We start from the raw sequence: 18,358 nt of genomic DNA on the forward strand, positions 1-18,358 counted from the left end.
TCTGGTGAACCCATGTAAAATATTAGTTGTATTTTACTGCAAAGTACATAATAAAACCAGGTTCCAAACATATGACCATGTACCATTGCTAATGTATTGTCTATTTCTTCACATTGTATTGACAGCTAAGGATAAAGAGACAAAGTTTATAATACGGTAAGCATAATATGACATCATTCATATCACAAAACAACTGAGAACAGACAAACATGCAATTGTAACGTTGTGTGGGCAAGTCGAGCAGGGAACTAGATTACATGTCAAGATCAAAGGAACATCACTCCTCTCTTTTAAACCTTGTAAGGTGCAATGATACACTAAGACAATTGTGTATAAAATTGAAAAGAGTAATAGACATTGGCTGCAAACCATGCAGTTCAAGGCACGAGTCAGAGTAAGTAGTAGTTAAAAGGCATGAGGATTAAGGACTTACAACAGCGGCTTTGACTGGTGTAGTCATGCCCTTCGTCTTGCTGGTGTGACAGTCCTTGAAGATTTCCACATTATTTGGTTCAGGTACTTTTTGGTCCTTGCGGGCTTTCCTCTTCATTTTTAACAAGTCAATATAGATCTGATAATATGGTACAACAAAAAGAGTGAAACAACAGCTAATTACAAGAGCCTCGCAGTGTGCAATATAGCTACGAGATCCTGTCGTCTGTTGGAATTTCACTTTCGTACGGTTGGCCTTGTTCTTTGAATAGTTCACCTTCAAGAACATAGATTTGTGTGGCACATGCGTAAATAGGACTTCAACATGTGTTTAACGAGGCCTCTCCAGTCTTCATCCGATATATTTTCCACTGGAGATGTTTGGGCAAGTTCACTATTAGCCTTGCCTTCAAAGTGAGTTTTCCTCAAGTTATACCGATACTGTCGCAGAGCAGACTTGAAAACATGGGTGCAAGCTTGTCTGGTTGCATCATCTTGGCTATCCAACTTGAACCTCATTCTGTTGAAAATTATGGGAGTCTCATTATCAGCAACCTAGAAAGTATTGGACAGAGCAAGACGACATTACTAGTTTCCATACATAACCATACTTACAGATAAATGGTCGAGGAAGGTGTTGAACTGGGTTTCATCTTTGTCATTCCTGTATTGAATACATGTTGGGAGGATACGTACATGACACCTAACAGCAACCGCTACCTCTGATACTAACTTGGCTGACTCTGTAGCATCACGTGGCCTTTTTAAACCTGCCTCAAAACGGATCTCCATTCTTCCTCCTCTAGATTTAGGTAACCTATCGAGCATTATCCCTGATGTCTGTTTCCTCTTGCACCTAGGTGCTAGTCCAACAACAAACATAGGAAGTGTTAGTGTACATCAAACTATGAGACTACATATAAAGAAGCATGCAACTATAACTTGACTCCAGCAACTACCTTCTTGCTGTTGAAGCTCACAAAGTTCATCTGATCTTGCCAACTCATCTTGTGTCAAGAGTGCTTCGGAAGTAGTGTCAGGTGGCAAGGGAGCTTGGGAACGTGCTGCTAGTTGAGTTGACCAACGAGTAAATCGTGCAGCTGGCGGTACTGTGGAAGGTGTTGCAACAACTAGGGCTGTCTCTGCTTGTTTGGTGGCAGCTATTTGTTTCTGTTTGGCTTGTTCTGCAGCTCGTGTAGCACGGGATACCATGTCGGTACAATTTTCCGCTGGACTTTGACCTTCTATTGCACCATCAGTACCAGCAGAATCTGCAGGATTCTTCCGCTTCCCTTTCGCTGTCGTTCTGTCTTGCTTCCTCTTTCTTTGTTCCATGTTAAGTCAAGCCGACAAGAAAAACGAATAACAATTTAGTTCTTCAGAACAAATTGATGCGTGATACAGATGAACTGAACTTTGATGTTACACAACCACATGATAGGAGGATGTAATATGTACGAAAAACATGACGACATGAGATAACCAGAACTATGATGTGTAAACTAAGCAGAAGACATTTCACTAAATTAGAAGCAATGCAATGGAAGGCAGACACCATATGAAAGATGCTACAAATATCGCTTTGCCAAGTTAACAGTGTCTCATCATAAATGCCGTTTAAACAAATGCGAAGCAGTACAAGAAATAAATCATATGCAAGATGCAAACAACATCACACTACCAAGTTAAAGGTCTCTCGTCATTAGTGCCATTGAATATTCACAGCATTGCATATTCACAGCTTATGATGTGTAAACTAAGGAGAAGGCATTTCAACAAATTAGAAGCAATGAAAGCTAGACACCATATGAAAGATGCAACGAATATCACTCTACCAAGTTAAAATAGTCTCGTCATAAGTGCCATTTCAACAAATAGAAGTAGTACAAGCTAGAAAAGAATGCCAGATGTAACCTATATCACACTCCCAAGTCAAACGTGTCTTATGATAAGTGATTGTTGCAGGTTACACAACAGTAGTACTTTGATGTAAGAACATGGTGTGATAGACAGATATTGTATGTTCTAGAAACAGGAACATGCTACCTCTTGAGCACTGCGTTGGTTTTCCCTTGAAGAGGAAAGGGTGATGCAGCAAAGTAGCATAAGTATTTCCCTCAGTTTTTGAGAACCAAGGTATCAATCCAGTAGGAGGCCACGCTCAAGTCCCTCGTACCTACACAAACAAATAAGAACCTTGCAACCAACGGGATAAAGGGGTTGTCAATCCCTTCACGGCCACTTGCAAAAGTGAGATCTGATAGAGATGATAAGATAATATTTTTGGTATTTTTATGATAAAGATAAAAAGTAAAGATTGCAAAGTAAACAAAGATAGCTTGTTGACGGGAGATAAATATGATGGAAAATAGACCCGGGGGCCATAGGTTTTACTAGTGGCTTCTCTCAAGATAGCTTAAGTATTACGGTGGGTAAACAAATTACTGTCGAGCAATTGATAGAATTGAGCATAGTTATGAGAATATCTAGGTATGATCATGTATATAGGCATCACGTCCGTGACAAGTAGACCGACTCCTGCCTGCATCTACTACTATTAATCCACACATCGACCGCTATCCAGCATGCATCTAGAGTATTAAGTTCATAAGAACAGAGTAACGCTTTAAGCAAGATGACATGATGTAGAGGGATAAACTCATGCAATATGATATAAACCCCATCTTTTTATCCTCGATGGCAACAATACAATACATGTCGTTTCCCCTACTGTCACTGGGATCGAGCACCGCAAGATTGAACCCAAAGCTAAGCACTTCTCCCATTGCAAGAAAGATCAATCTAGTAGGCCAAACCAAACTGATAATTCAAAGAGACTTGCAAAGATAACCAATAATACATAAAAGAATTCAGAGAAGATTCAAATATTGTTCATAGATAATCTTGATCATAAACCCACAATTCATCGGATCTCGACAAACATACCGCAAAAGAAGACTACATCGAATAGATCTCCAAGAGAATCGAGGAGAACTTTGTATTGAGATCCAAAGAGAGAGAAGCCATCTAGCTAATAACTATGGACCCGAAGGTGTGAGGTAAACTACTCACACATCATCGGAGAGGCTATGGTGTTGATGTAGAAGCCCTCCATGATCAATGCCCCCTCCGGCGGAGCGCCGGAAAAGGCCCCAAGATGGGATCTCACGGGTACAGAAGGTTGCGGCGGTGGAAATAGGGTTTTGGCTCCTCTGCTGATGGTTTGGGGGTACGTAGGTATATATAGGAGGAAGAAGTAGGTCGGTGGAGCCATGAGGGGCCCACGAGGGTGGAAGGCATGCTTAGGGGGGTAGGCGCGTCCCCCTGCCTCGTGTCTTCCTCGTTGGTTGCTTGACGTCCACTCCAAGTCATCTGGATCACGTTTGTTCCAAAAATCACGTTCCCGAAGGTTTCATTCCGTTTGGACTCCGTTTGATATTCTTTTTCTGCGAAACACTGAAATAGGCAAAAAAACAGCAATTTGGGCTGGGCCTCCGGTTAATAGGTTAGTCCCAAAAATAATATAAAAGTGTATAACAAAGCCCATTAAACATCCAAAACAGAATATATAATAGCATGGAACAGTAAAAAATTATAGATACGTTGGAGATGTATCAAGCATCCCCAAGCTGAATTCCTGCTCGTCCTCGAGTAGGTAAATGATAAAAACAGAATTTTTGATGTGGAATGCTACTTAGCATAATTCTCAATGTAATTCTTTTTATTGTGGCATGAATATTTAGATCCGAAAGATTCAAGATAAAAGTTTAATGTTGACATAAAAACAATAATACTTCAAACTTGCTAACCAAGCAATTATGTCTTATCAAAATAACATAGCCAAAGAAAGCTCATCCCTACAAAATCATATAGTTAGGCCATGTTTCAATTTCGTCACACAAAATGTTCTCATCATGCATAACCTCGATGACAAGCCGAGCAATTGGTTCATACTTTTTAACGCGCTTCAGCCTTTTCAACCCTTACGCAATACATGAGCGTAAGCCATAGATATAGCACTATGGGTGGAATAAAGTATAATGATGGGGGTTATGTGAGAAGACAAAAAAGGTAGAAAGTCTCACATTGACGCGGCTAATCAATAGGCTATGGAGATGCCCATCAATTGATGTCAAGGAGAGGAGTAGGGATTGACATGCAACGGATGCACTAGAGCTATAAATATGCGAAAGCTCAACAAAAGAAACTAAGTGGGTGTGCATCCAACTTGGTTGCTCACGAAGACCTAGGGCATTTTGAGGAAGCCCGTCATTGGAATATACAAGTTCTATAATGAAAAATTCCCACTAGTATATGAAAGTGATAACATAGGAGACTCTCTATCATGAAGATCACGGTGCTACTTTGAAGCACAAGTGTGGAAAAAGGTTAGTAACATTGTCCCTTCTCTCTTTTTCTCTCATATTTTTTTTCTTTTCTTTTTTCTTTTTTCTTGGGCCTTTTTTTCTTTGGCCTCTTTTTTTAGTCCGGAATCTCATCCCGACTTGTGGGGGAATCATAGTCTCCATCATCCTTTCCTCACATGGGACAATGATCTAATAATGATGATCATCACACTTTTATTACTTACAACTCAACACTTAGAACAAAATATGACTCTATGTGAATGCCTCCGGCGGTGTACCGGGATATGCAATGAATCAAGAGTGACATGTATAAAAAATTATGAAAGGTGGCTTTGCCACAAATACGATGTCAACTACATGATCATGCAAAGCAATATGACAATGATGGAGCGTGTCATAATAAACGGAACGGTGGAAAGTTGCATGGCAATATATCTCTGAATGGCTATGGAAATGCCATGATAGGTAGGTATAGTGGATGTTTTGAGGAAGATATAAGGAGGTTTATGTGTGATAGAGCGTATCATATCACGGGGCTTGGATGCACCGGCGAAGTTTGCACCAACTCTCAAGGCGAGAAAGGGCAATGCATGGTACCGTAGAGGCTAGAAAATTGTGGAAGGTTGAGAGTGCGTATAATCCATGGACTCACATTAGTCATAAAGAACTCATATACTTATTGCAAAAGTTTATTATCCCTCGAAGCAAAGTACTCCTACGCATGCCCCTAGAGGGATAGATTGGTAGGAAAAGACCATCACTCGTCCCCGACCGCCACTCATAAGGAAAGCAATAAAAGAACACCTTGTGTGTCAAAATTGTCACACAACTTTTACCATACGCGCATGCTACGGGACTTGCCAACCTTAACACAAGTATTCCTCAATTTCACAATTACTCAACTAGCACACTCTAATATTACCACCTTTATATCTCAAAACACTTATCAAGTATCAAACTTCTCATGATATTCAATGAACTCAATACGGAAGTTTTTATTATGCTCATCTTGGATGCCTATCACATTCGAATTAATTTCACACTTAAAGCAAATTACCATGCTGTTTAAGACTCTCAAAATAATATAAGTGAAGCATGAGAGATCAATAATTTCTATAAAATAAAACCACCACCGTGCTCTAAAAGATATAAGTGAAGCACTAGAGCAAAAACTATATAGCTCAAAAGATATAAGTGAAGCACATAGAGTATTCTAACAAATTCCGAATCATGTGTGTCTCTCTCAAAAGGTGTGTACAGCTAGGATGATTGTGGTAAACTAAAAAGCAAAGACTCAAATCATACAAGACGCTCCAAGCAAAACACATATCATGTGGTGAATAAAAATATAGCCCCAAGTAAAGTTACCGATAGACGAAGACGAAAGAGGGGATGCCTTCCGGGGCATCCCCAAGCTTAGGCTTTTGGTTGTCCTTGAATTTTACCTTGGGGTGCCTTGGGCATCCCCAAGCTTAGGCTCTTGCCAATCCTTGTTCCATAATCCATCAAATCTTTACCCAAAACTTGAAAACTTCACAACACAAAACTTAACAGAAAATCTCGTGAGCTCCGTTAGCGAAAAAAGCAAAACACCACTTCAGGGTACTGTAATGAACTCATTATTTATTTATATTGGTGTTAAAACTACTGTATTCCAACTTCTCTATAGTTTATAAACTCTTTTACTAGCCATAGATTCAACAAAATAAGCAAACAACACACGAAAAACAGAATCTGTCAAAAACAGAACAGTCTGTAGTAATCCGTAACTAACGCAAACTTCTGGAACTCCAAAAATTCTACCAAAATAGGAAGGCATAGATAATGTGTTTATTGATATACTGCAATTGGAATCAGTATTTTATCACGTTCTGGTGATTTTTAACAATTGTTTTCGTGAACAGAAAGTTTCTGGAATTTTCAGCAAGATCAAATAACTATCATCCAGGAAGATCCTATAGGTTTAACTTGGCACAAACACTAATTAAAACACAAAAAAACATCTAAACAAAGGCTAGATCAAAGATTTATTACTAAACAGAACCAAAAAGCAAGAAACGAAAATAAAATTGGATTGCCTCCCAACAAGCGCTATCGTTTAACGCCCCTAGCTAGGCATAAAAGCAAGGATAGATCTTGGTATTGCCATCTTTGGTAGGCAATCCCTAAGCGGCTCTCATAATAGATTCATAAGGTAATTTAATCTTATTTCTAGGGAAGTGTTCCATGCCTTTCCTTAACGGAAATTGGAATCTAATATTCCCTTCCTTCATATCAATAATTGCACCAGTCGTTCTAAGGAAAGGTCTACCAAGAATAATAGGACATGAAGGATTTCAATCTATACCAAGAACAATAAAATCTACGGGCACATAATTCCTATTTGCAACAATAAGAACATCATTAATTCTTCCCTAGGTTTCTTGATAGCGGAATCCGCAAGATGCAAGTTTAAAGAACAATCATCAAATTCACGGAAACCTAGCAAATCACACAAAGTTTTTGGGATCGTGGAAACACTAGCACCCAAATCACACAAAGCACAGCATTCATGATATTTAATTTTAATTTTTATTCTAGGTTCCCACTCATCATAAAGTTTTCTAGGGATAGAAACTTCGAACTCAAGTTTTTCTTCATAAGATTGCATCAAAGCATCTACGATATGTTTAGTAAAGGCTTTATTTTGGCTATAAGCATGAGGAGAATTTAGCATGGATTGCAACAAGGAAATACAATCTATCAAAGATCAATTATCATAATTAAATTCCTTGAAATCCAAAATAGTGGGTTCATTGCTATCTAAAGTTTTAACCTCTTCAATCCCACTTTTACCAACTTTTGCATCAAGATCTAAAAACTCTGAATTTTTGGGACGCCTTCTAACTAAAGTTGACTCATCTCCAGTCCCATCATTATCAAGATTCATATTGTAAAATAAAGATTTAATAGGGGACACATCAATAACTTTTAGATCTTCATCTTTATTCTCATAAAAACTAGAAGAACACGCCTTCACAAAACAATCTTTCTTAGCACGCATCCTAGCGGTTCTTTCTTTGCACTCATCAATGGAAATTCTCATGGATTTGAGAGACTCATTGATATCATGCTTAGGTGGAATAGATCTAAGCTTGAAAGAATCAACATCAAGAGAAATTCTATCCACGTTCCTAGCCAATTCGTCAACTTTAAGCAATTTTCTTCAAGCAAAGTATTAAAATTCTTTTGCGAATTCATAAACTCTTTAACACTAGTCTCAAAATAAGAGGGCAACTTATTAAAATTTCCATAAGAATTGTTGTAGGAATTACCATAATTATTAGAGGAATTACTAGGATACGGCCTAGGATTAAAGTTTCCTCTATAAGCGTTGTTACCAAAATTGTTCCTACCAACAAAATTCACATCCATAGATTCATAAGTAGACAAAGGCATATCATTAGGATCAGAAGAAACACTCTTATTAGCAAACAATTTCATAAGTTCATCCATCTTTCCACTCAAAACATTAATTTCTTCTATCGCATGTATTTTTTTACTAGTAGATCTTTCAGTGTGCCATTGAGAATAATTAACCATAATATTATCTAGGAGTTTAGTAGCTTCTCCTAAAGTGATTTCCATAGAAGTGCCTTCTGCGGCCGAATCTAAAAGATTTCTAGAAGCAAAATTCAATCCGGCATAAATTTTTTGTATAATCATCCACAAATTCAAACCATGAGTAGGGCAATTACGTATCATTAATTTCATTCTCTCCCAAGCTTGTGCAACATGTTCATGATCAAGTTGCTTGAAATTCATAATATCGTTTCTAAGAGAGATGATCTTAGCGGGAGGAAAATACTTAAGAGATAAAAGCATCTTTGCACTTATTCCAAGAATCAATACTATTTTTAGGCAAAGATGAGAACCAAGTTTTAGCGCGATCTCTAAGAGAAAACGGAAATAGTTTCAATTTAACAATATCATTGTCCACATCTTTCTTCTTTTGCACATCACACAAATCAACAAAGCTATTTAGATGGGTAGCGGAATCTTCACTAGGAAGGCCGGCAAATTGATCTTTCATAAAAAGATTCAACAAAGCAGCATTAATTTCCCAAGATTCAGCATCAGTAAGAGGAGCAATCGGAGTGCTAAGGAAATCATTGTTGTTGGTATTGGTAAAGTCACACAATTTGGTATTGTCTTGAGCCACTGTGGCAAGCAAGCAATCCAACACACGAGCAGACAAGAAGCGAGCGAAAAAAGAGGCGAACGGAAAGAGAGGGCGAATAAAACGGCAAGGGTGAAGTGGTGGAGAGGAAAACGAGAGGCAAATGGCAAATAATGTAATGCGAGGGATAAGAGTTTGTGATGGGTACTTGGTATGCCTTGACTTGTGCGTAGACTCCCCGACAATGGTGCCAGAAATCCTTCTTGCTACCTCTTGAGCACTACATTGGTTTTCCCTTGAAGAGGAAAGGGTGATGGAGCAAAGTAGCGTAAGTATTTCCCTCAGTTTTCGAGAACCAAGGTATCAATCCAGTAGGAGACCCGTAACATCCCAAATTTTCAATTTGGAATGTTATACATTAGATCATCATTGCATATCATATTTTATTGCATTTTTGGTTTGATCCTAGAAATTCTACGCAACTCAAGGACCCACGGAGAGAGTTGGGGATTTCGTTATTTTCATATTTGGGTTTTCTCAAATTTTGAAAATAGGATCATTTGATTTGATTTATTTTATCTTCAATTATTTCATTTATAAAAATAAGAGAGAGGGAATAAAATGACTTTCCCAAAAATAAGAAATATTGAGGATTTAATAAAAAAATCAAATCTTATTTTATTTGGAGTTTTGCTATTTTATTTGAATTTAGGAAAATTGCACGTTTTTCAAAATTGCATTTTAGGGCCAAGAAAATGTTCATCTTGTTCTAAATATTTTATTTAGACGGTGAAAAATTTATTTTGGCATATTTAGAAATTTATTTTATTTTCTAGAATTTTTCTTAGTTTCGGCGGAATTGTTTTAAAAAAAACTCCCGCGCGCCCGGCTGGGCCGAAGCCCAGCCGAACCAGGCCGGCCCGCCCGCGCCACCGCCTCCCGCCGCCGTCTCCGGATCGGAGACCGCCGCCGCCGCCCGAGTCCGGGAGGAGCACGCCTCCCGAGGCGCCCCTTCCCCAAGTCGCGCCGCCCCATCCTTAAATAGCCGCCGCCCCTCACCCCGCCACCGAAGCCGCAGCCCCGCCGCCGGAACCCGCCCCGCCGCCGGAGCCGCACCGCCGCCGAGCCGCCCCGCCGCCTAAGGTCGTCACCGCCGCCCGCAGCCCCGCCGCCCCACGCGCCCTCCCGTTGCCCCGCCGGAGCCGCCGGACTTCGCCGGAGCCCCGAGCCGAGGTAGCCGCCCGCCGCCCGGTTTTCTGAAGAAAACCGATTCGGTTTTTTTAGAAAACCCTAGGTTTTTTTTAGATCGGTTTTGTTTTGTTTTTTTCGGTTTTCTTATTTAGCGAGCGTTCGCTCGTTCGTTCGTTTTAACGAACGCATTCATCGTTTAGTTACAGTTAACGAACGTCCGTTCATTAAATTGTTCGTCAGTTTTTCTTTTTCTCGGATTTTCCACGATTATTTCTAATCGCGATTTTCGATCTGTTTTTCGTTTTGGTTTAATTTTTCGCTCGTTTGTCGGAATCAGGCGATTCAAGCGCCTAGAGTTTCGTCTCGAAACCCTCTTTCTGTTTAACCAACTCAAAAAAGTTTTTGCTACTGTAAAATTTGACTTAGGTCCAGATTAGTAAACGAAGCTTGTTTCTTTCGCCGTTTGACTTTCGTTGCTTCGTTTGATTTGATTCTTTTTGCAAACCGGAGTTCTTAAGTTGAACTTTCTGGTTAGATCTCTTATTTGAGTTTTACCTGTGCATTAGACGAGTACTTATTGTATGCTTGTTTGTTTGCGATAGAGTACCCGGAGTGCGCCGCTTGCTACTTCGAATCCCTAGGTTTCACGGATCATCAGCAAGGCAAGTAACACTTTGATCATACCTCTTTTCATACCCAGTTTTATTGCATTAGATCAATCCTCAAACAATTGCATGATTAGGATCTGATTAAATTGTGGGTTGGGAAGTAGCTGATGAGGTAGAACCTATTGCCCTGTTTATTACCAAACCCTTGGGAGTTACTTCTACGTTTGCTTATATTGCTATGCTATGCTAGTAGATGTGGATTGGGTGAGTGTATCCATGACAGATGTGAGATTGTTAATTAATGGTGCAATTTAAGGTGGCTACTTAAACACACATCTGGGTGGATTGAGGCACCTGGGTATTTCAGCGATTGCCTATTTTTTTTACGGACCGCCACCCAGGCTCAAAGGGATCATGAGATTATTCATGCTAGAAACTTCCGTGTGCAGCCACAAGCTATTATGGGCTCTAGCATAGTTGATTAAGTTGTGTGAACTCTTACAGTGGTAGACTAGCAGATGTAGGGGTTGTAGGTGGTACTGTCTACCCGATCGTAAGGTGCAAACGCTTCTGAAAGACTATGTCTCGGTCATCCGTTTCTCAAACATCATGTAGTGCGAGAATCCCAACGGAGAAGATCGAGTCTTGTGGGGAAAAGTGCGCAAACCTCTGCAGAGTGTATAAACTAATCATGGTTAGCCGTGTCCCCGGTTATGGACAACTTGAGTATCTAGTACTTGGATTATCATGTGAATCTCATCATGTTACTTTAATTAATTTTGTTGGGATTAATGTTGAAACTTAATTGGGATTGAGATGGTGTCACCCATTCTCAATGTTTAACAACCACCATGATAGTTAAATAAAATTTATTCCTTTGCAGTAGGGAAAAATTGGCTTTTCGCAAAACTGTAACCATAGAGCTTTCCACCAGCCAAATATGCATGTGGTACAACATTATTCTGTTCATTACTCTCTATGTGTTATATTGCCAGCATATTCCATGTGTTGACCCGTTTTCGGGCTGCAACGTTTCATGTTGCAGACTTTTCAGACGACGAGTAAGGTGCCTTAGGTCGTGGTTCTATACTCAGTGATGCCGTTGAAGTTGATGGACTCGCTTATCTTCCAAGTCTTCCGCTGTTATCGTTTTTAGATGGCCTTAAGCCATATTTATTGTATTAAGTTCTCTTTTGAGACATTCGATGTAATAAGTGTGTGATTGCTACTCTGTTATAAATCCTTCGAGTACTGTGCGTGTCAGGATTACTGATCCAGGGATGACACTGATGCACAGAGACTTGACCGTCTGAGGTCTGGTCGCTACAAGATGGTATCAGAGCACACGCTGACTGTAGGACACGACCACTAAGCTTAAACCCTAGATCACTATTCTTTTCTCATTTCTGACTCCTCTCCATTTTCCACTCTTTTAGGATGGCGGATGCAAAGAACAAATTCATGCAACCGGATGAAGATACACCCTTTGGACGCCACTTGAAGGAAGTCACTAGATACCTGAACATCGGAATACCAAGCTTCACCGGAACCTACAACGCCACACTACCAGAAGAGGAGCGTTGGATGATTCAAGTTCAAGTTCCAGGAAGGACGTTCATGCCCGTCACCGAGCCCATAGAGTTTTCCTTTGATGCACCAACCTGGAGTCTAGGAAAGAGCATGGCAGCCCACATCACCATGGGACGCATTGGAGAAGTTTACCACAAGGAGCTTAAGGATACCATTTACCAGATTTGTGGGCGCCGAGATGAGCAATGGGAGATGATCAGCACCAAGAAGGATAGATCAATTGCAGCTTTCATCCAGGAGCAAAACTAGCACATTCGTCGCCAGGAGAACCAAATGTGCACAGGCATGATAGATCTGAAGAAGGCATTGACCAAGATCACGGAGTTGGAGGAAGAACTCAAGTCTACGCGCGATGGATATGAGGAGGAGATCGCCACGTTGTTGGAGAAGAATGACGACCTGGAAAAGAAGATCGGAGTATTCATGGGAGACCCAGCACCAGGAGGAGAAGACTATGATTGCGCTTGCCCGGATAACTACATCATCATCGACGACACCGACTCGGACCCCAGTGAAGATGAATTTGTTGATGAAGCTGGAGCAGATATCATGGAGTCTTCGACCGATCAAAATTTCTAGTAGACCACCATAATCAGTAGTAGTATTCCCCCATGTATATAGTATAGTCCGAGCACTTTGTGACGATAGTTAGATCGATTGTATGCCTTGTTTGAATTGATTTGAGTGATATTGATTGTGTTTGTCTCATGTGCATATGGGTAGTGTTTTCTCTCTAGACCTCATTCTATTCTAAATTCTCATCTTTTCTAAACCCATCAGATGCCTCCGAGACACGATACCGGATTTGTTTTCCCACCGGAGATCACTCAGTTGATTCAGCAGCAGAATGTCTTGATGCAAGCACTAGTACAGAACCAAGGCAACAACAACAACAACAACCCACCACCACCACCACCACCTGTTGATCATTTGACCCGTTTCTTGAGGCTAAATCCGCCGGTGCATTCCAGTAGCACCGAGCCGATTGTTGCAGATGATTGGCTCTACAAAGTTGTAAGGGAGTTGACCACTGCAGGATGCACAAATGCGGAGAGAATGCATTTTGCCGCACATCAGCTTGATGGACCCGCAGCATCATGGTGGGAGAATTACACAGCCACTCACCCCATCGACACTGTCACATGGGACCAGTTTTAGCAAGCTTTCCGTACTGCCCATGTTTCAGCAGGAGCTATGGCCATGAAGAAGCATGAGTTTCGCAACTTACGCCAAGGAGGACGCACCGTAGGCCAGTATGTGGAGGACTTTAGTAAGTTAGCACGTTATGCCCCAGATGACGTTGCTACATATGCAGCCAAGCAGGAGAAGTTTCTGGAAGGGCTGAATGATGGGCTGAGCATGCAGTTGATGGTAGCAACCTTCAACAACTATCAGGAGTTGGTAGATAGAGCTCTGATGATTGAAGGGAAGCAGCAGCAGATTGAAAGCCACAAGAGGAAGTATGGACAAGGGAAGTACAATTCTGGAGCTCATTAGAAGCCACGTTTTACCCCGAATTTGGGAGGACCTTTTCAGCATACCCATGGAGCAGGAGGTTCGCACAACCATAGTGGACCCAAGAATGGTAATGGGAATGGAGGAAGCAACGCGGCAGAACCGTACCAACCCATCGACCCCAGCTAAGAGAGATCTGAGCCAAGTCACTTGCTACAAGTGCCAGAAGACTGGACATTATGCTAATGAGTGTCCTGAAGCTAAGAATGGAAATGGCAATGGAAGCTCTGGGAAGAAGCCCAACCCTTTCAAGAAAGGACATGTGAACCACGTTAGCGTGGAGGAGGTTGAAGCCCAGCCAGATGCAGTAATAGGTAAGTTTTTGGTTAAGTCATTTACTGCACTCATTCTTTTTGATACTGGCGCATCACATTCATACATATCAAGGGGATTTGTGGGTAAGTATAAATTGCCAACCCAAGCCCTTAGGTCACCCATGTCAGTAACCTCGCCAGGAGCAGAGTATATGGCTAGTCTATGGTGTGATAGGTTACCATTAAGGATTGGTAACTACGTGTTTCCCTCGGACCTAATAGTATTGGAATCGCAAGGACTGGATGTGATATTAGGCATGGATTGGTTATCGAAGTATGAAGGGAACATTGAATGCGCTAGTAAGTCGATTTTGCTTACCACCCCAGAAGGAAGAAGGATCAAGTATGTATCCCGGCATGTGCCGAAGAGGACTCAGGTGAATTCTTTATCAGGAGTTGTACAGGAGGAAGTACCAGTGGTGAAGGATTTCCCTGACGTATTTCCAGAGGAGTTGCCAGGCATGCCACCGGATAGAGACATTGAGTTTTTGATTGAGCTTTTGCCAGGCACAGGGCCAATATCTAAGAGACCGTACAGGATGCCCGCAAAGGATTTGGAGGAGATTAAGAAGCAGATTAAGGAGTTGCTGGATAAAGGCAATATTCGCCCAAGTTCTTCACCTTAGGGATCGCCAGTGCTTCTAGTGGAGAAGAAGGATGGATCGTTAAGGATGGTTGTTGATTATGAGGACTGAATGAAGTGACCATCAAAAACAAGTACCAACTGCCGATGAACAATGATCTGTTTGACCGCTTACAAGGAGCTAAGGTATTTTCCAAGATCGATCTGCGGTCAGGATACCATCAGTTGAAGATTCGAGAGAAGGATATACCTAAGACGGCTTTTACCACTAGGTATGGGCTGTACGAGTATACTGTTATGTCATTTGGTCTGACTAACGCACCTGCCTATTTCATGAACCTGATGAACAAGGTGTTTATGGAGTTTTTGGATAAGTTCGTCGTGGTGTTCATTGATGATATTTTGGTCTACTCCAAGAATGAAGAGGAGCATAAGGAACATTTGCGTTTGGTACTTGAGAAGCTCAGAGAACATCAGTTATACTCCAAGTTCAGCAAATGTGAGTTTTGGTTGAAGGAAGTTGGATTCCTCGGACATGTTATATCCGGAGAAGGAATAGCAGTAGACCCCACCAAAGTTGACACTGTGACAAACTGGGAATCACCCACATCAGTTGGAGAGATCCGGAGTTTTCTTGGACTTGCAGGATACTACCGGAGATTCATTGAGAATTTCTTGGGGATTGCTAAGCCCATGACGGAGCTGTTGAAGAAGGACACCAAGTTCAACTGGACTGAGGAATGTGAAGGTAGTTTCCAAGAGTTGAAGAAACATTTGGTTACATCACCAGTGTTGATTCTGCCAAATCAGCGCAAGGATTATGAAGTATACTGCGACGCTTCTCGTCGAGGACTTGGAGTAGTGCTTATGCAGGTAGGAAGAATTGTTTCATATGCTTCACGGCAGCTTAAACCCCATGAGATGAATTACGCTACGCATGATTTGGAGTTAGCAGCCGTAGTACATGCGTTGAAGACATGGAGAAATTTTCTCATCGGAAACCACTGTGAGGTGTACACGGATCACAAGAGTTTGAAATACATCTTCACGTAGAAGGAGTTGAATCTCAGGCAAAGGAGATGGTTGGAGCTCATAAAGGATTATGATATGAGATTGCATTATCACCCCGGAAAGGCTAACGTAGTAGCAGATGCGTTGAGCCGCAAGAGCCATGTCAACACACTCATGACCGGAGAGTTACCGAAGGAATTAGCCGAGGATCTTCGCGAGCTATGTTTGGAAATAGTTCCGAGAGGCTATGTTGCAGCATTGAGATACAATCTACTCTGATGGATAAGATCAGAGAAGCTCAGAAGACAAACAAGGAGATTGCCGGAATAAAGGAAAGGATGAGCAAAGGAAAAGCCAAGGGATTTCGTGAGGACGAGCACGATACCTTATGGTTTGAGGACCGCGTTTATGTGCCTAATGACCCGGAGATCAGGAAGTTGATTCTGCAGGAGGCTCATGATTCGCCGTATTCGATTCACCCAGGAAATACCAAGATGTATTTGGATTTGAAGGATACTTTCTGGTGGACCGGAATGAAGAAGGATATTGCGGAGTATGTAGCAGTTTGTGATGTATGTCAGAGAGTGAAGGCAGAGCATCAGAAGCCAGCAGGATTGCTACAGCCATTGCCGATACCCGAATGGAAGTGGGATAAACTAGGCATGGATTTTATCACGGGATTGCCCAGGACTCGTTCAGGCTATGACTCAATATGGGTTGTAGTCGATCGTTTGACGAAGGTAGCTCATTTCATCCTAGTGAAGACCACTTACACCAGTGCTAAGTTGGCAAAGATATACATGACCAGAATCGTATGTCTACATGGAGTTCCGAGGAGCATTGTATCAGATAGAGGAACCCAGTTTACCTCAAAGTTCTGGCATCAGTTACATGAAACTTTGGGTACCAGGCTAGAATTCAGTACAGCCTTTCATCCACAGACAGATGGACAGACCGAGAGAGTCAATCAGATTCTGGAGGACATGCTGAGAGCTTTTGCGCTAGATTATGGATCTAGTTGGGACGATAACTTGCCATATGCAGAGTTCTCTTACAACAACAGTTATCAATCCAGTTTGAAGATGGCCCCTTTCGAATCTTTGTACGGAAGGAGGTGTAGAACACCATTGTTATGGGACGAAGTTGGAGACTGCCAGTTGTTTGGACCAGATTTGATTAAGGAGTCTGAACAGAAGGTGAAGTTGATTCGCGATAGGCTCAAGGTAGCCCAATCCAGACAGAAGAGCTATGCGGATTCAAAACGTAAGGAGACAGTTTACGAAATTGGAGACAGAGTTTATCTTCGTGTATCTCCACTTCGGGGAGTTAAGCGCTTGGAGTTAAGGGAAAGTTAGCTCCACGTTTTGTAGGACCATACAAAGTTTTGGAGCGTATGGGAGAAGTTGCTTACAAGTTGGAATTACCCGAAGGATTGTCAGGAGTTCACGATGTGTTCCACGTTTCCCAGTTGAAGAAGTGCCACGCAGAGATGGCTGATATACCGCTGAGAGATACAGCGCCACTGGAGGCGATTCAGTTGGATAGTGATTTGACTTATGAGGAGAAACCAGTCAAGATTCTTGAGTATGCCAGCCGAGTCACCCGCAGCAAGGTTATCAAGTTTTCCAAAGTTCAGTGGAGCCACCATACCAAGGATGAAGCCACCAGGGAGCGAGAGGAAGATCTACGGAAGGACCACCCTCACCTATTTTCTAGCCAACCTGAATCTCGAGGGCGAGATTCATCTTAAGGGGGGTAGGTTTGTAACATCCCAAATTTTCAATTTGGAATGTTATACATTAGATCATCATTGCATATCATATTTTATTGCATTTTTGGTTTGATCCTAGAAATTCTACGCAACTCAAGGACCCACGGAGAGAGTTGGGGATTTTGTTATTTTCATATTTGGGTTTTCTCAAATTTTGAAAATAGGATCATTTGATTTTATTTATTTTATCTTCAATTATTTCATTTATAAAAATAAGAGAGAGGGAATAAAATGACTTTCCCAAAAATAAGAAATATTGAGGATTTAATAAAAAAATCAAATCTTATTTTATTTGGATTTTTGCTATTTTATTTGAATTTAGGAAAATTGCACGTTTTTCAAAATTGCATTTTAGGGCCAAGAAAATGTTCATCTTGTTCTAAATATTTCATTTAGACGGTGAAAAATTTATTTTGGCATTTTTAGAAATTTATTTTATTTTCTAGAATTTTTCTTAGTTTTGGCGGAATTGTTTTTAAAAAAAAACTCCCGCGCGCCCGGCTGGGCTGAAGCCCAGCCGAACCAGGCCGGCCCGCCCGCGCCACCGCCTCCCGCCGCCGTCTCCGGATCGGAGACCGCCGCCGCCGCCCGAGTCCGGGAGGATCACGCCCCCCGAGGCGCCCCCTTCCCCAAGCCGCGCCGCCCCCCTCCTTAAATAGCCGCCGCCGCCGCCGCCCCTCACCCCGCCACCGAACCCGCAGCCCTGCCGCCGGAACCCGCCCCGCCGCCGGAGCCGCACCGCCGCCGAGCCGCCCCGCCGCCGCCGGGAAAGCCGCCGCCGCCCCACGCCGCCTCCCGTTGCCCCGCCGGAGCCGCC

The sequence above is a fragment of the Aegilops tauschii genome, chromosome 2 (assembly GCF_002575655.3).
Source record: "Aegilops tauschii subsp. strangulata cultivar AL8/78 chromosome 2, Aet v6.0, whole genome shotgun sequence".
Classification (NCBI taxonomy): Eukaryota; Viridiplantae; Streptophyta; class Magnoliopsida; order Poales; family Poaceae; genus Aegilops; species Aegilops tauschii.